Below are 25,096 nucleotides of genomic sequence, written 5' to 3' on the forward strand. Positions count from 1 at the left end.
AAAGAAATTCAGAATTCATTTTTAGAGGGGCGTTGAAATGTTTTGGGTATTTTTTTTTTACAATCTGGAAAGTTATAATTAGTGAAAAATGACAATTCTGCCTGCTGGTGTTGTCTCTTGGAGAAGAAACATTCTGATGTAATAGGAAGCTCCTCCAAAAACCGGTAAAAAATTGTGAAGCAGATCCGACAGCTGTAGTAGAAGACCATGTAGACACCCAATAGTGAAAGCTATTCTACCCCTAGTCTAATAAGGCCTGTTTCACACTTCCGTTTTTGTGTCCGCCAAACGGATCAGTTTCCGTTTTTTTGACGGAAACTGATGCAAACGGATCCGTTTTTTTGACGGATCCGCGGTAACTGTAATGGAAGTCTATGGGACAAAAAAAACGGATCCTGCAAAAAATGGCGGATCCGTTTTTTTACGGAAAACAACGGATTTTGACGGATTTGAAAAAACGGAAGTGTGAAACAGGCCTAAGGTAGATAAGAATTTCATGGCTTTTTGCTGGCAGTGCAGTTAATTAAGCTGATGGTACTAGTGATGAGCGAGTATACTCGTTGCATGCTCGGGTGTCCTCCAAGTATGTTGGCAAGCTCAGAGATTTAAGGGGGTTTTACACATAGCGATATCGCTAGCGATATCGCTATAACGTCACCGATTCTGTGACGTTACAGCGATATCGCTATGTGTGATACTTACCTCCGACCGGCTCCCCCGCTGTCCATCGCTGATCGCGCGAGAATGTCCGGCTCCATTTCTCGTCAGGCGCTTCCTGCTGGGACGACGAGCAACGCGTGGAGGTGGGCGGGAGGACACCAGGATCGCTGTGCGTGAAAGGTGAGTATCGTGCGCTGCGTCGCTGCTGCATCGCTGTGAGATCTGCCTGTGTGACAGCTCACTAGCGATCATTTAGCGATGCACCATCCTGACCGGGTCGGATCGCTGGTCGGAACGCTGGTGCAACGTTAAATATAAAAGGGCCTTTAGATTTCGTTGTCTTAACTGCATGATTTGCGACTTGTAGAGAGGCTGAATACATGTGGGGATTCCCTAACAAACAGGCATTCCACACATGTATTCAAGCTGTCTAGCAGCCGCAAATCATGCAGATAAGACAGTGAAAACTAAATCTCCGAGCACGCCAAATTACTCGGAGGACACCCGAGCATGCTTGGGAAAACCCGAGCAACCAGTATACTCGCTCATCACTAGATGGTACCCCTTTTTCAATATTTCAGTAGAATGCCTTCATAAGATTGTTTCACTTAGGTCAGGTTCATACTGCGTTAAGGCAGCCCGTTTAACGCATAGCATTGACGGGCTGCGTTAACGCTATATCATAACATGATATGCGTTATGCTATACTGCTAGCACTGATGATTCATCTGCGCTAGCGGTGACAGAGCCTCAGACGCTGCAGCCGGCGTCCGAGGCTCCGTCACTGAATGAAGGCACATCGCAAGCGCATGTCGCTTTATGGCATGTGTCACGATGCGCCCGATAATGGGGGTTAATGGCAGCGTTAACGGACTATGTTACACCAATTTATGCCCTGAAATATTGCCATTTTCAATAGCCGCATACGAATATTCAGGTTTTAAGTGGAGTAATTTACACTTTGGATATCTGAAATAGCAAACTGAGTAGTAATGTTCCCAATAAATATATGACACAAGATTTGCGCCCTTAGGACTGGTTGACATGTCGTCTTTGACATCAGTTATTTATGCTGCCTATCTATCTATCTATCTATCTATCTATCTATCTATCTATCTATCTATCTGTCATCCTAATATGGCACACATCAATTTCTCTTTTATTTTTTCCTACTATATATTTTCTGGAAATACTTCTCATGAATAAAAATTATTTAAAACATAGATCTCAAACATTTCAGTTCTCGCTGTCTCTCTCTGTCAATATTAATTCCAACGTTTGCATTTCAGGTTATTAATATCAGGTTTTCATTACAATGTAGAAGAAACTTTGCAATAACCTAGTTAACCTCTAGACTTCACTATTTACTGCTTTCTTTTTTAATTTCCGCACAGATAAATGAATAAGATCTCTCTTGAGTCACCATGTGCAATGCTATAGATCCTGACATGGCTATTTGTCACATTACTGCAGTGCATATACCCTCCTAAGACATAACCACAGAGCAAGTCATTGCTGGTAAATAATATTACATCCATCAATGTTTATTTTTTAAATTATTCAGTAGCCTAAGAAATGTCACCCCAATGTGAAATGCTGAGAGAAGCTGCTGTTAGCTTTGGCATTGCAGCAAGCAATCTTTGTGTGAAATGACTGTATCATGCACCACCATGTGGCAGAATGGAGTTATTCAAGGCAAACAAATAGAAATCTGTTCATTTTAATAGTTTTTATGTATTTTTATTACTGAGAAAAAAAAGCGAATTAAGATCCAAGATAGGTATGCACATAAGAAAATGAATAATTAAAGCTAACTTATAGCTTTAGTCAGCACTTATAATGCAGATTCTGCCTTTAATCTTTAAAGGGCACAATATTGCGTATCTACATTCACTGGGTTGTTGAGCACTTGCAGCCCATGCACAATAAGGTAAGTCTACGTAAAGAGGACCTTTTACCAGGACATACAATGTAATAGTGGATACAGAATCCAATATTTTTTTTTATTTTCATTATTTTTGCTTTTTTATTTTTTTTTAATTTTGTTTCTCTGTTGCGGAGATATTAGCAATCAAAGTCATAGGTACCTAATGGGTTAAGTTTGTTATAGTTCAAGTAGGTGTTATCAGACAGTTTTCACTGAGAGCATATACTACTTACAGTGATGAGAAAATGTTTTGAACTTTTGAATTTCAAACTCCATATCTCACCATCCACTACTGCTTCAAATGTAAGACTACTATAATTTTATAGATCTTTTCTATCTCATGCATAAATTTCACTTTCAACAAATTAGCATGATTAATTATGCAGATTCTTGTTATGTCCCTACATTGTTACTATTTTGCTCCTAAAAATAAAATTTTTAATTTTTCATTATTTTGTTAGCATATTGTAAATCCACCTTTGGCTTTGAACACTTCTCTGCATGCACTTGAGCAGATTCAAACACGTCTCAACTGAAATCTGAACCAAGGTCTCTTTTACCCATTTCCAAAGTTGGTGCACACTGGTTGACTCCCTTGGATATGTATACAGTTTTTTATTCAACTCTACACACAAGTGTTCAATTAGATTGAGGTCTGGGGACTGTGGGGGTCATTCCAGGACCTCTACTTCATTGTCATTGAGCCATATCTTCGCCACTCTTGATGTATGCTTCTGATTGTTGTCCTGCTGGAACACTATGTCATCCTTTTCATATCCATAGTAGATACATAGTGTGTGAAGGAACTCATCTTATAGGATACCCTGATATAGCTTAGCATTGAGACCACCATCAATCTTGGTCAAGTATCCAATGCATTTGGCTGTGAAACAGCCCATATCATCAGCATTTCTCCACCAAAATTCACAGTTCCTTCAATTTCCCAATCCATTAGCCCCTTTTTCCTTTGTTTCTTCCAGACCAATATGCACCCATCTAAGGTAAGCTTAGTTTATTGACTTTCGTCTCATTGCTCCAAATCACCCATTTACAATCCTCTACTGTAAACTTTTCATACTTTTTTTGCAAACTCGAGCTAGTCCTTTTCAGTGAAATGCTTATGGTTGGTCAGCATCACAAAGAGAAGTACACACCCCCAGTGAAAACTGTCTGACAACACCCACTTGGACACTTTAAAAACTTAGCTCATTAGGTGCCAAATGCTTTGATTACTAATATCTCTGTAACGTAGAGGTGAAATAAAAAAATAAATTAATAAAAATGTTTTATTCCGCTTTCCAGCCAGTATGATATTCTGTGTTGAGTTCAAGATTAAAAATGTTGTGAAAGATCTTAATTAGTGATGAGTGAATGTGGTTGGTGATACTGAGATATCACTTGAGTATCTGGGTGCTTGGATGTATTCGTGACACCCCAGAGTCCGGTTGTCACAGTGACATCACCTCCCTCTAAGAGGTGAAGTCATGCTTGGAGGCAGAAAAGGGACCCCCATATCCAGGTAGCATAGATTAAATCACAATTCCTGCTGCAGGTCAGAAAAGGGAGCCGCCTTATAAATTCTGGCCAGCAGAGGGGGTTGGTGAGTCAGCTAGAAGTTAGCTGAGGGGGTTGTCATGGAAACGAGAGGACCTGTGAGCTGTGAGGAAATGACAAGACAGTAAAACGTGAGGTAAAAAGATCTTTCTGGAAGATCCTGTCAGTTCAAGACAGGGAGCTCTGTGAGGAGTTAGATACGGAGAGCTGATCTGACAGGAGGGGAAGGACAATAGCAGAGAGAAGGGGCTTTGGGGAAGCTAAAACGGCGTATAGCAGACCCCAGAGTGAAGCGCTAGTAGAAGAGAAAAGGGACGCCAGAGTCCTTGGTGGTCAGGAGCTGTATGTCCTAATCGTCGAATCTGAAAGTACAGGGGACTGTGTTGTGAGTTCATTTTCTGGTCTACCAGTTGTCATGAAAACGAGAGCAGCTGTGAGGAGAAATGACAAAGGCAGTTAAAAAAATGTGAGGTAAAAAGATCTCTCTGGAAGGTCCAGTCAATTCAGGAGGGAGCTGATCTGAGAGGAGTTCAAGACGGGCAGCTGATCTGTGAAGAAGGAAAGGACACGAGCAGAGAAGGAGAGGCTCTGGGAAGCTAAAACTGCAGATAGCAGACTCCAGAGCGAAGCGCTAATAGGGAGAAAAGGGACGTCAGAGTCTTTGGTGGTCAGGAGCTGTATGTTCTGATCGCCGGATCTGAAAGTACAGGGAATTGTAAATTCCTGTGCGACATTGAACACCTGAGGGCACGACAGCGGATAAGGAGCCCGGGGCCGATGGTGAAAAGGATGGTACCCGTGGAATAGGCTCATGCTGACAGCCATACAGGTTAGTGAAATCATCACGCAATTGAGGGTCACAGCATAGTTATAAACAGCGGAGACCCACATACAAAGCGCAGAAGGAAGGTCCTAAATCCCCACCTGGCAAGGTGGATCCCCTGAATGCCTCCAGGCAAGCCGGACTCATTCCATCACCTGTATGTGGTACTCCGGATTGCAACCAATTGCCAGTAAAAGGTAAAGAAACTGCATCTCTCTGTGTCCTTCTCTCATTTCTCTGCACCCCAACGTTCACAGCCATTTTTACTATTAATTTAACATCTTTGCCCTGGGACTATTGCTCTACCTGTGGAAAGCTATTTTCACCTCAGCTGTGACACATCAACAGTCTCAGGGGAACAACACCGCAGCGCTGGTCACCTCTGACCAGAATACCACAGGTGGCGCCACGTATTTAACCATCTATAAACTTTATCTTCATTTTTACCACATAAATACCACACAACTTTCCCCTATTTTATTACTGGACACCTCTGGACCAAGGACCGGGTCACCGCCGCCGTGACAATGTCCCCCATTGAAGTCGACGGGCCCAGTACCGAGTACCCCAGGCCCCGCTGGGCGCTCCATATTCATTACTCGGCGAGCATTGGGTGATGCTTGATTTAAAACTTCAATCCCCGCCCTGCATGTTTGGTGCCTGTTGATGCCTGCACATCACTGTAATGCCATAGCCATCTTGGTTTTGGCATTACTGTGAATGGCTGGCAGTTTGACATCTCCGGGGTTATAAAAGAACAGGCACCGGCCAGCTGACTCAGCACACTAACACCATTGCACAGCTCTGTAACACTCTGTATTTGAGGGAGAGCGTTCTTATCCAGGCCTGTGTGTGCACAGTATAACAAATCAGAGTCCTGCAGCGTTGATAATGGTGCTGAAGCTGAACCATCATAATTACAACTCTTGTAAGGGCTAATTGTTTGCTGTTTGTATCACATACATTCTGCACTTAAGTTGTCTGTAGACAGTGAACAGGGCCGCCATCAGGGCATTACTGCCCTGACTGGGCGTATGGGGCCCGGTGGGCAGAGGGGGCCCGCATCGGGCCCGGTCTCCTCTGGTCACCGGGCCCCTATCGGTAGGTAAACCGGGCCTTCGGCGCTGCCGTAGCTAAACGCTATTGACAATGTGGGCCCGCCGGCCCACACGTCAATAGGTAACAGCCGCCAGCCAATAGGAGGCTGGCAGCTGACGTCAGCCACAGCGCGCACCTCGCCGGTGTCTGACATCACTGTCAGTTGCTGGCTGGGACGCACTGCAGTGTGGAGGGAGCGCGAGCGTTGCCCGCTGCTGAACCGCGGCCAGTTAAGAAGAAATTTTTTTATTTTTTTTTAATTTTTAAGAGCGGTAATCCGGGGGGCCCGGGGGAGACTGAGACATGGGGGCAGAATGCTGAGCGCTGGGGCAGATTGCTGGACATGGGGCAGAATGATGAACACAGGGGCAGATTGTTGGACATGGGGCAGAATGCTGGGCACGATGGGGCAGATTGCTGGTCATTATAGGGACAGAATGCTGGGCATGATGGGGCAGATTGCTGGACACGATGGGGCAGATTGCTGGTCACGATGGGGCACAATGCTGGTCATGATGGGGCAGAATGCTGGGCACGATGGGGCAGATTGCTGGTCATGATAGGGGCAGAATGCTGGGCACGATGGGGCAGATTGCTGGACACGATGGGGCAGATTGCTGGACACGATGGGGCAGATTGCTGGACATGATGGGGCAATCTGAACACGATGGGGCAGATTGCTGGTCACGATGGGGCAGATTGCTGGTCATGATGGGGGCAGAATGCTGGCCACGATGGGGCAGAATGCTGGGCATGATGGGGCAGATTGCTGGACACGATGGGGGCAGAATGCTGGGCACGATGGGGCAGATTGATTGACATGATGGGGCAGATTGCTGGTCATGATAGGGGCAGAATGCTGGGCACGATGGGGCAGATTGCTGGAGACGATGGGGCAGAATGCTGGACACGATGGGGCAGAATGCTGGGCATGATGGGGCAGATTGCTGGACATGATGGGGCAGATTGCTGGTCATGATAGGGGCAGAATGCTGGATACAATGGGGCACATTGCTGGACACGATGGGGGCAGAATGCTGGTGACGATGGGGCAGAATGCTGGACACAATGGGGTAGAATGCTGGACACGATGGGGCAGAATGCTGGACACGATGGGGCAGAATGCTGGTCAAGATGGGGGCAGAATGCTGGACACGATGTCGCAGAATGCTGGACATGATTGTTGGTCATGATGGGGGCAGAATGCTGGGCACGATGGGGCAGATTGCTGGACACGATGGGGCAGATTGCTGGAGACGATGGGGGCAGAATGCTGGACACGATGGGGCAGAATGCTGGACACGATAGGGGCAGAATGTGACAGTGAGACACAGGAGGGGGCTGAATGGACTCGGGGCAGAATGTGACAGTGAGACACAGGAGGGGGCAGAATGTGAGGCACGGGGGCAGAATGTGACAGTGAGACACAGGAAGGGGCAGAATGAGATACGGGGCATGATTGGAGATATGGGGCATGATTGGAGACACAGGGGGCAGGATCAAAGACATGGGGGCATGACAGGAGACAGATGGGGCAGGGTTGGAGACAGATCATGCAGGATCATGGAGCAGGATGGGGAGATCATATGGGGTAGAATGGATACTTATGAGGGTGGGATGGGAGAACGGATGGCTGAAGCCAGGAATGAGACACACAGGGGCTAGGATGGGGGATATTATTACCACAGGGTCTAATTAAGGGATATTATTACTGCAGAAATGTATTTATTTTATTTTTTGAGTATACTGTTTTAAATGAGGGGAGGGCAGTCCTGTTACTGTGTAGAGTGACAATATGTTGCCTTTTTTTCTTCATGTGATGTAATGTAGAAGTTGGGAAAATTAAGTAATATGTTCTGCACGCGGACTCTAGGTAACTGTGTTATTTCCTGCAGAGACGAGCCCTGGCTGGAAGACGTGATGGTGATCTGTGCTGGATGAAAGATGAAAAGCAAAGATGAAGGACTTCACCTAGAGACGTCACTGGTGAGTTAGTGCGTCACCTATACACCGACACTATACACTGTATAGAGGCCTTGTGTATAATGTCATTGATCACTGTATTACCTGTACACAGACACTGCATATTAAGTACGGATCTCCTCTGTATAATGGCACTTATGGTGATAGTATCGTGTTTTTTTTATTACTGATCAGTATTGTAGTATTCAGTCACTGTGGTGGTAATATGTGGTCTGGTCATGGTCTGGCGGTATTTGTTCCTTGTGTGTGGTATTATAGGTCACTATGTGGTCTGGACATGGTGCGGTGGTATTTTTACCTTGTATGTGATATATTGGTCATTTCAAAAATTGAAAAATAGAAAAAAAACTAAATTGTATCACATATTTTAACAAATATTTAATAGGTCACAGTAGATTAGGGCTCGGCCAAAAGAGTCTACCCTGTTATGGTGGCGGCTTAAAAAATCTTTTGGCCAAAACAAAAGCTGCTGGCTATATGTGTGATCTGGTGATTGGAACTGTTAATGTGTGATTGGTGAGAAGTGGAGTTTTTCCAAGAGAGAGCGGTGGGACTTTGGACAGTTTGAGGGGTGGAGGCGGGGCTGGGGTGGAGCCTGGGCGGAGTCTCAAGGGGCCCCCGAAAATTTTACCTGTATGGGACCCCGAAATTCATAGTGGCAGCCCTGACAGTGAATAGTGCTGTGCAGTCCCTTGCAAAATATATAGCTACAGCATTTTTTTGTGTGAAAAAATTTAATATATTGCGTGGTGCTTCGAGTATTACGTGCTTTGTCGTACATGTTTCTGTTATATAACTCTCATAAAAAGTGATGACATTTTTTTATGGCTTAAATTACTCACCCATAGAGTAGACTGCAGAGACCTGTGTGTCGTAAGCAGTGCCTTCCCGCCTCCCACCAATCCCGTAATAACAAAAAACACTGCCAAGCATGGATGGGTTGAACAGGTCGGTCACAGTTTATTAATAAGCAGAGAGAGGCAAGTACAATTCGCAACGGTCTCATGTCAGCCGAGGAGAGAGAGGAAGACCCCCACCCCAGCACCCGAATTTAACCCCTGAGGGTGTGGCCGAACGCCCCTTCCTCTCTCTTCCCGCTGGTCAGTTGGGCGTCCTAATTATGGCATCACCTGGGGTAGTAGTGGGAGGGGGAGGCACTGCACAGAATTCCTTTCTAACTTATTTACAAGGGGGCTCTGCAGTCAGATGCACATTCCTTATACAGTACCGTGCCTGCCATTCTCTGGTTTGGGTTACATTTTTGTGATACCTAACACTCCAAAAAAGCAATAAAAATTGTAGCTGGGTTACATTTTTCTGCCATTAAGTATTCCGTGGTCTGAGGTAAAGTTCTGTGATACAATAAAAAACGGAAAGGGGAAATAAGGAAACTCAGCTCACTGAAATGCCTTGAACCTTGTTCATGAGTATCATCCACGTGGTGCAGTCCCAGTGTCAGACTCAGTTGATGAAGGAAAAAATAAAGAAAAGTTCTCCAGCGATGAAAATATGGTCCCAATGAAGGGATAAGAGCAACTATTTATTTAAACCATTTAAAATTGTATTCAATCAATAATGGTAACTGTACAGATAATGCAGATATGAGAAACCTACGCGTTTCAGCGATAAGCCTTAGTCATGGTACCCTGATGAGGTGGTGGATGATGAAGTCACTGACCCAACCTGGGAACCTGACATGCAGAATGAGACCAGCAGCGCTGAGGGAGATTGATCAGCAGTAGTGATGAGCGAATTTGTTGGGAAATTGATCACCAAACATAAATTCAGCACAAATATGGCACATTCGGATTTGTGATCAGAAACATGAGCAAATTTTCTGTAAAAAGTGCGGGAAAATATTTGCATTGCGACAAAAGTATTTTCAGCATTTTAGCAACAATAATGGTGGTGTATCACGAGTGTTTGGCACATGTTTGATGAGGGGTGTGGGTTTGCAGAGTTCAGAGGCACGGCGTTTTTGTAAACTGTAATTTTTTTCCCTAACTTTATTATTATTATTATTATTTATTATCATTATTTATTATTATAGTGCCATTTATTCCATGGCGCTTTACATGTGAGGAGGGGTATACATAATACATACAAGTACAGTAATCTTAAACAATACAAGTCACGACTGGTACAGGATGAGAGAGGACCCTGCCCACGAGGGCTCACAATCAACAACGGGATGGGTGAGGATACAGTAGGCGAGGGTAGAGCTGGTCGTGCAGCGGTTTGGTGGATCGGTGTTTACTGCAAGTTGTAGGCTTGTCAGAAGAGGTCGGTCTTCAAGGTCTTTTTGAAGGATTCCATGGTAGGTGAGAGTCTGATATGTTGTGGTAGAGAGTTCCAGAGTAGAGGAGATGCGTGGGAGAAATCTTGCATGCGATTGTGGGAAGAGGAGATAAGAGGGTAGTACAGAAGGAGATCTTGTGAGGATCCAAGGTTTCGTGCAGGTAAGTACCGGGAGACTAGGTCACGGATGTACGGAGGACTCAGGTTGGTTTTGTATGTCATGGTTAGGGTTTTGAACTGGAGTCTTTGGGTAATGGGGAGCCAGTGCAGGGATTGACAGAGGAGAGAGGCCGGGGAATAGCGGGGGGACAGGTGGATTAGTCGGGCAGCAGAGTTAAGAATAGATTGGAGGGGTGCGAGAGTGTTAGAGGGGAGGCCACAGAGCAGGAGGTTGCAGTAGTCAAGGCAGGAGATGATGAGGGCATGGACTAGGGTTTTTGCAGATTCTTGGTTGAGGAATGTACGAATACGTGAAATATTTTTGAGTTGAAGTCGGCAGGAAGCGGAAAGGGCTTGGATATGTGGTTTGAAAGAGAGATCAGTGTCAAGGATAACCCCGAGGCAGCGAGCTTGTGGGACTGGAGAGAGTGGGCAGCCGTTTATTTTAATGAATAGGTCTGTTGGGGGGTCACGTGAGATGGGCAAAAGATGATTAATTCTGTTTTGTCCATATTAAGTTTTCGAAATCTAGCGGAGAAGGATGAAATAGCAGACAGACATTGAGGGATTCTGTTTAGTAGGGAGGTGATATCTGGTCCAGAGATATAGATCTGTGTGTCATCAGCATAGAGATGATTCTGAAAGCCATGAGATTCTATGAGCTGTCCGAGGCCAAAGGTGTAAAGGGAGAAGAGCAGGGGCCCTAGGACTGAACCTTGCGGGACTCCGACGGATAGGGGGCGCGGTGAGGAGGTGGTGTGCGAATGCGAGACACTGAATGTCCGGTCTCCTAGGTATGACGGAATCCAAGATAGGGCCAAGTCTGTGATACCAAAAGATAAGAGGGTCTGTAGTAATAGGGAATGGTCCACTGTGTCAAAGGCAGAGGACAGGTTCAGGAGGAGGAGGACAGAGTAGTGTCGCTTGGTCTTGGCGGCTAGTAGGTCATTGATGACCTTAGTTAGGGCAGTTTCAGTGGAGTAGTGTGGCCGGAAGTCGGATTGCAAGTGGTCAAGGAGGGAGCAAGAAGAGAGGTTGGAGGATAGTTCAAGATGGACGTGTTGTTCCAGTAGTTTTGAGGCATAGGGGAGAAGTGATATAGGGAAATAGCTAGATACAGAGGATGGGTCAAGAGAGGGCTTTTTGAGGATAGGTGTGATTGAGGCATGTTTAAAGCTTGAGAGGAAAACACCAGTTGTTAGTGATAGGTTGAAGAGATGGGTTAGGGTTGGGATGAAGACTGTGGTGAGGTTTGGGATGAAGTGGGATGGGATCGGATCAAGTGCACAGGTAGTGAGATGTGATCTTGAGAGTAGAGTGGAGAGTCGATCTTCTGTAATGGTGGAGAAGTTGGTTTTGGGGGAGGAGGGCAGGGCAGTTAGGAGAAAGGGCACTGGGGGTTTATGTGTACACATTACAGCTAGCCAATCAGGGAGCAGGAAACATCCACAATGTAATGACACATCAACTAGTGTCATTGGCTGCTGATATCACATGTCCCTTTCCATATAAAGAGCGGATATCTATTTTTAGCACCATTTTGACACTGTAACAGTGCAGAGAGGCTGCTCCTGATGCTGCCACTGTTAGCAGCAAGCTTTTAGCTAGTTAGCTAGGTGGTTGTTTATCAGTCAGATAGTTTAGCTAGCTACTGTCCAGTGTGACTGTGAAATTGACCTTCCAGCATTTTTTTTTTGCTATTACTGAGGTCTACAGACGAAGCCAGCAGGGCACATGTCATAAAAGTGTGTTGTGCACTGCTTCTATTGTGCTCCATGCATAAGTATAGCATTCTAAATCTTTTTTTTCACTAGCTAAATGTGAAGCAGCCTGCTGTATCCCACCTTGTAATTTAGTGTTGTGGTGATATCAAACTATCTGCAGACCTAAGGCACATTAAAAAAATACTTAATCTTTCTGTTACAAAGCATTACACAGCCCGCTGTATCCCACTTTGCCATTTGTTGAAATTAAGATGTCTGCAGACGCCACAGACATAAGCAAAAAAAAATTTCTGTTGCTAAACGTCATACAGTAGGGGACATCTCACTTTCAAATTGTTTGTAGCATCTAGTGTGTTATAGAGGCCTGATCCAGAGGCCACCAAAAATTTCTTCTGTTACTAACGTCATACAGTAGGGGACAAATAATTTTCAAATTGTTTGTAGCATATCTTCTTTGTCATACAGGCCTCATCCACACTCAAACAAGGCTTTCTTTTGTGACTAACGTGATTCAGCATGCCATATTTCACTTGTAATTTACTGTCACTGAAATTCAGCTATTTGCAGAGCTGTTCCAGAGTTAAAAATCTAATTTTTGTTACTAATACTGTGCTTCTACCACACTATCTGAACAACATGACTGGGAAAAAGTGAGGCCATGGTGGAAGGGGAACTATGCATAGTGTTCACGGTGTTCTTGGGGTAGGCGGTAATGTTTGCGAAGGTACTAGTGAACCAACAACGTCACGTACTATGCAAAGACAACTTCTGTTACTGGACAGGCTACTCCACTACCTTTCTTTGGCAGATGCACAATGGTACGCCTTGTTGATGGGGCCCAGAAAGAGCATGTGCTTGAGTGGATGGCAAGCGCAGCTTCAAGTGGCCTCTCCTCCTCAGCATCACACCCAGTACAATTCAAAGAGGTGGCACCCAAATTAGCCTTGCTTCCCCCTGCTTCCAAACTCTCCAACCGTACAACTGACTGTATGGAACCACAGATGGGTGAATCCGAAGAGCTGTTCACACATTCTATGCCATGGTCATCAGAAATGTACTCAAAAGCTTCACAGAGTGAAGAGGAGGAAATCTGCACAGATGCTCAACATTTTTTTAGCTTGGATTTGAAGCAGGACGAAGTAGGGCTCGAGCAGCATCCTGATCCTTGTCATCAGATGTTATCCCCCAGGGAGAAGTAGGTGATCCTGATGAGACTCAGATATCTGAAGCTCATGCGGACTGTACTGTTTTTTCATGGCAGGAAGAGGAGGAGGGTGACTTCAAGGGCCAGGAATGTGATAACACAGAGGATGATGATGATGAGGTGTTAGATCTCAGTTGGTGTGAATATACAGGGTGTTCCATTTATATGGATACATCTAAATAAAATGGGAATGGTTGGTGATATCAACTTCCTGATGTGGCACATTAGTATATGGGAGGGGGGAAACTTTTCAAGATGGGTGGTGACCATGGCGGCTATTTCGAAGTCAGCCATTTTGGATCCAACTTTATTTTTTCCTATGGGAAGAGGGTCATGTGACACATCAAACTTATTGAAAATTTCACAAGAAAAACAATGGTGTGCTTGGTTTAAATGCTGAATCTGCATCCAGGGAAAGCTATGTCCGATAATGGTGCGAAATTGGTGGTGGACCTATGGCGAGGCAAACTCACACATGTTCCTTTCATGGCTCACATCCTTTACCTGGTGGTACAGTATTTTCTCAGCCACTTTCCTAGCCTGGGTAAGCTGCTCCAGAAACCAGGTAAGCTGTGTCCTCATTTGCACCATTCGCACGCCTCTGCTCATCGACTTGTATCAATACAGAGGGCTTTGTCCATGCCAGTTAGCAGGTTGATATGCGATGTGCCGACACGGTGGAATTCCACTCTACAAATGTTGCAGTGACTGTGGCAGCATCAACGAGCCCTGAAGCAGGGTGTCATGTCGTATAGCATGGGCCAACGCAGTACGGACATTGCACATATCACGTTTACAGAGTGGGCACAGATTAAAGACCTATGCACCCTTCTGCACAGTTTTGAAATGGCTACTAAGATGGTTAGCGTTGATGAAGCCATCATCAGAATCCCTATTCCGATCATCTATATGCTGGAGAAGACTTTGAATAGCTAGGGGGAGGAGATGGTGGCCCCAGAAGAAGAGGATGAAGTAGAGGAGGCTGCAGAAGGGATAACATTGTCTCTAAGTTTGAGACTGTCATCAGACAGGGGGTGCCAAGGGAGAGTGGATTACTGTGATCAAGGGGGGCTGGTGATGACAGACAAACTTATCGAATTGTGATTGGGTTTAGTGGAAGACCTGTCGGTCCCTATTGTACTATTTCTACTGTGGTGAAACTGATGCCACTTCTGTTGTGTGAGGCCCTCATTTCTTTAAATGTGAACAATCCTTGTTGAGTGTCCATCTGCTGGATTGGGTTTAGTGGAAGACCTGTCGGTCCCAATTATACTATTTCTTCTGTGGTGACATTGATGCCACTTTGGTGGTGTCTGCAAATTATTTTTGGAAACGTGAACACTCCTGGTTGGTTATCCGTCTGCTGGATTGGGTTTAATGGAAGACCTGTGGGTCCCTATTATACTGTTTATACTGTAGTGCAATTGATGTCACTTCTGTGGTGAAAAGCCCTCATTTTTTTAAATGTGAACAATACATATTGGGTGTCCATCTGCTGGATTGGGTTTAGTGGAAAAACTGTCAGACAGTCCCCTATCATAGTATTTCTACAGTGGTGAAATTGATGCCACTTTGGTGGTGTCTTCCAATAGTTTTTGAAATGTGGACACTCCTTGCTGGGTGTCCATCTGCTGGATTGGGTTTAGTGGAAGACCTGTCGGTCCCTATTATACTATTTCTACTGTGGTAAAATTGATGCCACTTTGGTGGTGTCTGCCAATAATTTTTGGAAACATGAACACTCCTGATTGGGTATCCATTTGCTGGATTGAGTTTAGTGGAAGATCTGTCGTTCCCTATTATACTATTTCAATTGTGGTGAAATTTATGTCACTTTGGTGGTTTCTGCCAATTAGTGATGAGTGAACATGCTCATCTCTACTCGTTACTCGCCCGAGTATTACGATACTCAGTGTACTTGGCGAGCACTGAGCAATTCCAGGATTACTCGACGGGAACTCGGGACTCCACTAAGGATGAGCGAGCATAATCGTGGGTATTTGGTACTCGGTGAGTAATGCGGTATTTGCGGTACTCCAAACATAGCGAGTATTTCACTACTCGCCTCGCACTACTCGTATCTCCCGTCCAGAAGTTGCCAATCACAGTAATTCCGCAGCCTTCTTGGTTGTGGGTAGCATTACTATGATTGGCTGGCTGCCCAGCATCATCATAGGCTATGAGTCATCATAGCCTGGCTCTAAGCCCTGCCGCCGCCATTTTCTGCACATTGCATGCAGAACACAGCAAGTGTAGGGAGAGTGTGAGCAGCTGATAGGGAGAGTAGTGTTTTTTTGTGCAAATCATCCAGAAATCCTCTGTAAAACGCAAAAGCTCTTTTCAGAGCTGAAAGTATAAGGTCAGGGACTGAGTAATGACAGTTTTCCCAGCTATTTTTGGGGTCTCATTTACCCCTGCAGGACAGTTTTTTTGTGCTGTTGCGGTGCTGCTGCTGTTTTCACAGCGAATAGGACGCACGCACGGTACTGCACCACTGACACGCAGCCAGCACTGCTGTCTTGTGTGGTGACTGGTGTACGTATTCTCGCCTTAAACCTCAGAGCAATTTTTTTGTGCTGTTGCGGTGCTGTGTTCACAGCGAATAGGACGCATGCACGGTACTGCACAACTGACATGCAGCCAGCACCACTGTCTTGTGTGGTGACTTGGGTGCATAATCTCGCCTTAAACCTCAGGGCAATTTTTTAGTGGCAGCACCGCTGTTTTGTGTGGTTACTGGGGTGTGTAATCTCACCTTAAACCTCAGGGCAATTTTTTTCTGCTGCTGCGGTGCTGTTTGTAAAACACAAAGCAGTACTAGACTGTAGTGCTACCTTCCACAAAGCACTAACTGCTCCTTGTTCCCCAATATCTGCATCAGAACAACGGCACCTATGGCAGAAAAATCCAAAATGCCTAAAAAGGCTATTGTGAAGGGACAGGGACATGGACGTGGGGTCATTGGTGCCCAACAAGGCACAGAGTCTGGGAGACCGAAGAAGGTTGATGCATCTAGGTTCCTGGCGAAATTTCCCGGTCTGGAGCATAAACAGGTCTGGAAGCCAGAAGAACAAGAGCAGATGCTGTCTTGAATGGCTGATAAGGCCTCAACGATATGTTCTAGCAGCACCCAATCGTCCATGACAAAACAGTCTACTGTCCATACAGATAATGCTGGGTCATCCTATTCTCAACCTGTTCCTAGTTCATCACCCGGTCAGGAGTCACGGGGAACATTTGACCCCAACCTTGGTCACTCCGAGGATCTGTTTGATCCATTTCCTTGCATTGCCTCTGGCCTCTCACTGCACAACATTGAAGAGGAACGTGAGGGGGTATTGTCTGTTGATGATGACCAAATATTTGAAACGCCATGGCCAGAAGAAAGCCACTTTCATCCATGTGATATACCGGGTGAAGAGGGGGAGGCTGATGGTGATGACACACAGTTGCCATCTGGCCAGTCGCCAATATCAACACAAAAGGAGGATGACATGGACGACAAGGTGGTCGATGATGAGACCACCGATCCGACCTGGACTGTTGGCACGCATAGCCAGCACAGCAGCACAGAGGATGAAGCACCAACAAAGGCACCAAGGGCTACTGGTTTGAGCAGAGTGCGAAGTGTGTCAACTGTTGCCAAGAGCAATCCCTCTGTGCCCCAAGTCAAGGCAAGGGTGCGTTCAGCCGCTGTCTGGAAATTTTTTTCTGATAGTCCTTCTGAACGAAATGTTGTCATCTGTAGCATCTGCCATTGAAAGCTGAGCAGAGGCCAGGGCAAAGGCAACCAAAGCACCACCAGTATGCGGAAACACATGGCAGCCAAGCACCCTAGTCGGTGGGCTGATCAACCGGGTACCAAATCAGTGTCTGCGACTGCGGGTCAAACCACTGCCATGTTGCCTGTGATATGTCCTTTCCAATCTGCTGGGCAGGAAGCAGGTGATCATCATACCTCTTGCTCACAAGCTGTGGTTGCACAGACACAGGCCACAACAAGCTCATCCACTTGTTTGTCCCAGGAAAGCGTCCAATTGACCGTGCCCCAGATGTATGAAAGGAGGTGTAAATACAAAGCCACGCACCCACAAGCACAAATACTGAACGGGCACACTGCCAAGGTGCTAGCCGTGGAGATGTTGCCATTTAGGCTTGTGGGGATACAGTCTTTCTGTGATCTTTTGGCTGTGGCTGCCTCACGATACTCGGTTCCCAGCCTGCACTATTTTTCCCGGTGTGCCGTCCCCGCGTTACACCAGCACGTCTTAAACAATCTAAAGCATGCTCTCACCAATGCCGTAACCAGGAAGGTCCATCTTACAACAGACATGTGGACAAGTACTTGTGGCCAGGGACGATACATCTCTGTCATGGCACACTGGCTCAACCTGGTGGAGGGTGGGACAAGTCTCAAACTGGACCATCAACACATATCCTACAGATGCCACGAATAGCGGGCCCAACCTCAATCAGGGTTTCTGCCTCATCATATATGTCCAGTCTCCCCTCTTCCTCCTCCTCCTCCGCCTTATCATCCTATGCTGAATTACCCTCCACAGCACTCCCAAGTTGTGAACTGTGCAGCAGTACATCGGCAAAGCGGCAAAACGCTCTGCTGAAGCTGATTTGCTTAGGTGAAACACCACACACTGCAGCAGAGCTTTAGCAAGGAATAAAACAACAGACCGATCAGTCGCTCTCCCCACTGCAACTTCTACCTGATCTGGTTGTCTGCGACAATGAGCGTAACCTGGTGGCGGCTTTTAAGCTCGGGAAGCTGGTACACGTGCCATGCATGGCTCACGTGCTGAACCTAGTGGTGCAGAAATTTCTAAAAATATACCCTGACTTGCCGTACCTACTTGAGAAGGTGCGCCATGTTTGCCCCATTTTCGCCACTCCTCAACCACTGTTGCCGGTCTTGCAGCGCTTCAAAAACAATTTAATTTGCCAAACCACAGACTCATTTGTGACCTGCCAACACGGTGGAACTCAACATATAATATGTTGGCAAGGGTAAGTGAGCAGCAGAGGGCACTTTCTGAATACCAGCTTAAACATGCCCATCACACTGAGACTCAGCCAAGACACATAACAGCTGTCGAGTGGGTGTGGATTGCTGAAATTTGTGAGGTGCTTGATAACTTTGAGTACTGCACCAAGCTTGTGAGCAGTGATCAGGCTATTATCAGCGTAACCATCCCTATGCTATGTCTGCTGAAAAAATCACTATACACAAAATCGTCCACAAAGAAGTAAATTTGGACAGAGAGCCCTCAGTTAACAATTACAACGCAAAAAGACTTAGAGTATAATCCAAAATAGTTTTATTAAAGTTCAACAACATCAAATTTAATGATAAAACAGAGGCTACTATTGCACACAGATGGACTCAACACTGGCAATGTGTCTGAAAATAATGCATAAGGCCCAAAAATAAATAGGTCTTTTTTAGGCATAACTACTTAGTGATATCTTATGCATTTTATTTCTTGCAAATTATGGTTTGTATTTTTGATATTATTATTAAGGTTCTTATGAAATTCATTCAATTTTTACTATTTATTTTTGGGCCTTATGCATTATTTTCAGACACATTGCCAGTGTTGAGTCCTTCTGTGTGCAATAGTAACCTCTGTTTTATCATTAAATTTGATGTTTTTGAACTTTAATAAAACTATTTTGGATTATACTCTAAGTCTTTTTGCGTTGTAATTGAAAAAATCACTGCAGAATCTAAAAATGGAATCTTTGCGTGCCCAGCAGCTGGGTATGGAGCAAGATTTCACAATGCGTGATCCTACCCAGCCCAGCCAATATCATCAGGTAACATTGGGGGATGAAGATGATGATGAAAATGAGGAGGAAGAGGACTTCTTTTTCAGGGGCACCGAGGGGAAACCTCATGCTACAGAGGGGAATCCCAACCCCAGCTTCATGTCTGTCCAGCATGGGTGGGCTGGAGAGGAGGAGGTGGAGGAGGAGAGTCAGTGTGAGGAGAAGATGGGTATTGGTTCTCCTTCAAGGGTCACAGAACATTTGCCTCTTTGCAGCTTGGCACACATGGCACACTTCATATCTGACTGTCTGTGCCAAGACCCTTACGCAATCCACATTTTCAATAGCAACCTATACTGGTTGGCCACCTTTCTATACCCACGGTACAAGGACAAATTTCCTTCGCTACTGTTGCAGTCACCAAGGGGCTTCACAATGGAATCCTTTAAGAAGGCTGTTGTCGATCATTTGATGGCAACAGCACCCTCAGACACCACTGCTAGCAGAGATACCAGCTCTGCGCAACAGCATGCATTAATGGGGAGAGATACGCTAAGCAGGTCCAAAAGAGGTGGTGGTAAAATGTCCACAAACTGGGCCATCTTCAATAAACCGGCTCATCACCAAGGACTAGCTGGAACAGTAGCAATGTCAAGGAGAGAGAAGTTGAACAAGATTGTCAACGACTATATAAGTGACCATACCTGCATCCTTCCTGATGCTTCTGTACCGTTTAATTACTGGGTATCCAAGCTGCATAGTTGGCCCGACCTCTCCTTCTATGCCTAGGAGGTGCTGGCCTGCCCTGCTGCTAGTGTGATGTCAGAGCTTGTTTTCAGTGCCGCTGGGGCAATCATCACAGATACACGCACATGGTTGACTACAGAGAATGCAGACAAGCTGACTCTGATAAAATTTAACAAGGACTTGATTTTGCAACAGTATTTAAGCCCTCCAGATGACAGTATCCCAACCTAAAGTCACCCAAAATGTTATTTTTATAAAATTGGTCATCACGTCCATCCCTTCCCATACAAGCCCCTTTCTTCTTCTTGCACATGTTTTCAAAACCTACTTCTGACACATGTACCTCATGGTCAATAAGCTAAAAACAATGTTACATTAATTAAGATTTCCCATCGGAGCCACTTGTAATGAGAGTGAGACCCTTTTTCCTTCGTCAACCATGGTATCATCCCTTTGGGCTAATTTTTGGAGACACTATGGCTATGCCTGGACACTGGGCACTGCCACCTATATGCTAGTAGTCCTAGCTTCATCATAATTGTTTGGCCCTTCAGACCTGTCTGGCTTCCTTCATCAACTATGATACAGCCCCTTGGGCTAATTTTTAGAGACACTATGGCTATGCCTGGACACTGGGCACTGCAACCTCTAAGCTAGTAGTCCTAGATTCATCATAATTGTTTGACCCTTCAGACCTGTCTTGTTTCCTTCATCAACTATGATACAGCCCCTTGGGCTAATTTTTGGAGACACTATGGCTATACCTGGACACTAAGCACTGTAACCTCTATGCTAGTAGTCCTAGCTACATCATAATTGTTTGGCTCTTCAGACCTGTCTTGCTTTCTTCATCAACTATGATACAGCCCCTTGGGCTAACTTTTCGACACACTATGGCTATACCTGGACACTGGGCACTGCAACCTCTATGCTGGTAGTCCTAGCTTCATCCTAATTGTTTTGCCCTTCAGACTCATCTTGCTTCCTTCATCAACTATGATACAGCCCCTAGGGCTAATGTTTTGAAGACACTATGTCTATGCCTGGACACTGGGCACTGCAACCTCTATGCTAGTAGTCCTAGCTATGTCATAATTGTTTGGCTCTTCAGACCTGTCTTGCTTCCTTCATAAACCATGATACAGCCCCTAGGGCTAATGTTTTGAAGACACTATGTCTATGCCCACACATTGGCCAGTGGCACAACAAGGACAGTAGTCCAAGCTTTATAATTGTGAATCTCTTGTGATGAAGATGATGATGGGTGGCTTCTTCCTGCGTTAACCATAACACAGCCCCTAGAACAGATTGCTCTCCTTACACCACTTACACACTTAGCTGTCAGAAGATTGCCTCCATCATCACTCACTCTTACGGCACTTCTGATATATCACTGGGAAGCGAAAAAAGAAAAAATATGCAGCACTCACCGAAGGTGATTTGTGTGCCCTAGTATGCCGTTCATCTGTTTGCTCTTTGCTGATATATCACTGGCACTGCGTAAGTGGCATACGAGTCTCGCTCTGCTGGCAAAAAACCACAGGACTTCAAATAGTGTTTGCACATTCTAGTGAAGCAGTGGTGTAAAACCACTCATGCAACCCCTGACCAGGTGCCCCATGTTATATACATTTGTTTACAGCATATATTTTTTTTTAACATTTACACATTTTTAGCCTTTTCCTCAGCCCCCAGATGACTTTGTAGGGTCCAGCAAACAATTACTCACATTTTCCATTGACTATCATTGGACTCGCTACTCGTACCGAATACCCGAGTATTATGGTATACTTGGTCTGAATACTTCACTACTCGCTCATCCCTAGTCTCCACCCAGCTTTTTTGGTGGACTTTAGAGACCCAATCATGATGCAGGGATTGTCTGCCAGGCAATGAAACGCCGCAGCCATCTTTGTTGTGGTTGTGCAGTGATTGGCTGGTAGCACAGCATCATCAGGGGTATAAGAGATTGGATGCCACCCTGCTTGGTGCATTCAGCTCCGGATTTAGATAGTGTAGGGAGAGCTGCTGGCGATATAGGGTCAGATTTGGGGATTTATTAGTCAGTGTGGGGGCTACCATAGTAAAGTATTCAAATTCAGCTTAACCAACAGTTCTTCTAGGGACTAATTCTGGAGTATATAGGTTGTAGTGTTAGGTAGGCAGGGTAGTGTACGTCACTCTATCCACATCAGTGCAAGGCCTGCAGGCACTGTATGTGTGTATATACATATCATTGCAAACATCAAGAGGGTCCATTCCCTTCCTGTGTTCAGGTGCTGCTGCTGCTACCTGTAGGATATATTGGCCGTATGTACCTAGCCCCAGGTGTAAATGGCTTTGAAAAATTTTCTGGCCAGGGTTACTAGAGCTTTATTTTATTGCAAAGCAATCCAGAGCCCTTTTTTCTTCAATTTGCTTTTTGACAGTGCACGATACAGCCAGATCTTTTTCCTAGCACTGCGTGAAAATCCAGCAATCTTAAAGGGTTCCCAAACATCCCTTTTGAGTGCGCAGAGAAATATTTAATTTTTATGTGGTATGGTTGAGTAGATTTTTTTTTAATGTCTTGCACAAGTTCTTGACTATTTTGCTGAAACCTCCCACAAAAAAGGCCACATAGTTTACAGTGTGGTATATCTGTGACATGCCTCATCCATCCGTCTGCTAAAAATTTTGGTCTTTTTAGCCCTAAATTCAATTTTTTTGGCTGTCTGTCACTGTAGTTATATACAGCCCTATTTAGCCAAAAAATTAAAAAAAATGCAGGCCATACATCTGTCATATTGGTATCCCCGTGCCAGCTCATATCTCTATATGCTCAAAGTTTGGCAAGTTTAGGTCTGTTTTCTTTTTTTGTCCTAGGTGTCACTGTACTTATATACAGCACTATTTATCAAAAAATAAAAAAAAAGGCCACACATTTGTCGTAGTGGTATCTCCATGCCAGCTTATATCTGTGCGTGCTCAAAGATTGGTCAGTTTATGGCAGATTTCTTTTTTGTCCTGGGTGTCACTGTACTTTTATACAGCAGTATTTAGCAAAAAAAAATACAGGCCACACACATTTGTCGTAGTGGTATCTCCGTGTCAGCTCATATCTGTGCATGCTCAATGTTTGATCATTTTATGGCGGTTTTCTTTTTTTGTCCTGGGTGTCACTGTACTTATATATGGCATTATTTAGCAAAAAAAAATACAGGCAACACATTTATGGTAGTGGTATCTCCACGCCATCTCATTTCTGTGTGTGCTCAAAGTTTGGCCAGTTTACCACGGTTTTCATTTTTTGTCCTGGGTGTCACTGTACTTTTATATAGCACTATGTTGCATTATTTTAAAAAACAGGCCACATTTTACAGTGGGGTATATCTCTAACACGCCTCATACATACGTGTGATTTCAATTTGTGGATTTTAGACCGGTATTCCAGTGTTTTCCTGTCTGGTACTCAAGTTATATACAGCACTATGTTGCATTATTTTAAAAAACAGGCCACATTTTACAGTGGGGTCTATCTCTGACACGCCTCATATATCTGTGAGCCAAGAAGTAAGGCATTTTAGGCCTAAATTCCCTTTTTTGGGCAGTCTGTCACTCTTGTTATATCCAGCACTTTTTTGCATCCCCCCAAAAAAACAAACATATTTTACAATGTGGTATATCTGTGATATGTCCGTGTGATAAAAATTCATGGATTTTAGGCTGGTATTCCAGTGTTTTCCTGTCTGGTACTAAAGTTAAATACAGCACTATGTTGCATTATTTTAAAAAACAGGCCACATTTTACAGTGGGTATATCTCTGACACGCCTCATACATCCGTGTGTTGGGCGTCGAGTTTCCCCACTGCACAGGGGAAATCTCAAGCCATGTCCTCTGTGGCTGCAGAGATTCCTGCTCAGCAGAGATGTCGGTGCCGGAGTCTTGCCCAGGATAATGCTAGGCGTCTGGTTGCGCATTCAGGCTCTGCTATAACACCATGCTTGAGTCAGCAGCAAGCTTACTCCTGGGACTAAGTCCTGCCTTTTGCCTACTGAGCATGCCCATGAGACGTCCTCTCATTGTTGGTCGGAGTTCACATGCGCAGGTCCCGTTCCTGCTCCGATTGGTCCACTGGGAAGGTCCCGGAAGGATGCCGCAATAAGAGTTGCATGGCCGCTTGGCCATGCGCTAGTATAGACTCTTATGGGTAGTTGTGTGTGTGAAGATGGATACATAAGACTGGTGACTGACTCATTATGATCCCCTCCCTTTGATTGTTTATGGTATAGGGGTTATGGAGTCAGAGTCAGCACCAGTAGTGGCATAGTCTATGTGCCACAGAGCATCCCGCTCTCCACACGAGCGTTAGCATCATAGAGTGCCATCCAGCACAAGGCACCTCAGCACCGCACGAGCAGCAGCGTTCCTTACAGTGGCGCCATGCACTAGTTAAGCGCTTTCCTCCCTGCTCTAGTGGCGTCCGCCGGAGTGGTGCAGTGCGCATTCGGTGCAATTAACAGTAGTCTGTTCTCTTGCTGGCTCCGCAGCTGCGGCCCCGAGCACTAGTGGTCTAGAGGGACTCTAGCCCTGTGTCTCTGGGGCAGAGTTCTGTGACTGTTAGCAAGTGCTCGCTCAGCCAAGTTCTGTGAGTATAACAAGCTCCAGCAGTTGTATCAGCGGCTCTGTGAGGTAACAGAGTTAGCTCCTGTGCACATTGGGTCAGCGTATATCTCGCCGTAGTTCACTTAGTTCTCTGCCATTACCGAGCAGCAGTTTACCATCTCTGCATGGTGGACCCCAGGCTGCGAATGCACCTTATACCATCTTTATTATTTGGTGCGTTCTGCAAGCCCCTAACACCATGTGGTTACAATTTGTGGATTTTCAGCCAGTATTCCAGTGTTTTCCTGTCTGGTACTCAAGTTATTTACAGCACTATGTTGCATTATTTTAAAAAACAGGCCACATTTTACAGTGTGGTATATCTCTGACACGCCTCATACATCCGTATGCCAAAAATTGAGCCATTTTAGGCCTTAATTCCCTTTTTTGGGGAGTCTGTCACTCGTTATATTCAGCACTCTTTTGCATCCACAAAAAAAAACATATTTTACAGTCTGTTATATCTGTGACATGCCTCATACATTCATCTGA

The sequence above is a fragment of the Dendrobates tinctorius genome, unplaced genomic scaffold, assembly GCF_039654945.1.
Source record: "Dendrobates tinctorius isolate UK_male_01 unplaced genomic scaffold, ASM3965494v1 ptg000150l, whole genome shotgun sequence".
Lineage (NCBI taxonomy): Eukaryota > Metazoa > Chordata > Amphibia > Anura > Dendrobatidae > Dendrobates > Dendrobates tinctorius.